A 205-nucleotide genomic window follows, 5' to 3' on the forward strand; every position below is an offset into this window, starting at 1 on the left:
TGTGCTCTTAATTTCTTTGTTTTGTTTTGCTTGGGCTTTCGTGTATGTGGTACTATTCTATTCTTTTTTTATTTTTTGTAGTGTGTTTTGACTGCTGTTTTTGTTTTGCTCTATTCTTTTCTTTATACTGTGTTACAATTGTTTTTGTTCTTCTTTTTGCAGTTAACTGATACTAAACAACACAGTATACTTTTTTGCCGAAATG

This window comes from Trypanosoma theileri, assembly GCF_002087225.1.
Source record: "Trypanosoma theileri isolate Edinburgh chromosome Unknown TM35_Tth_68_V1, whole genome shotgun sequence".
NCBI classification, from domain to species: Eukaryota; Euglenozoa; class Kinetoplastea; order Trypanosomatida; family Trypanosomatidae; genus Trypanosoma; species Trypanosoma theileri.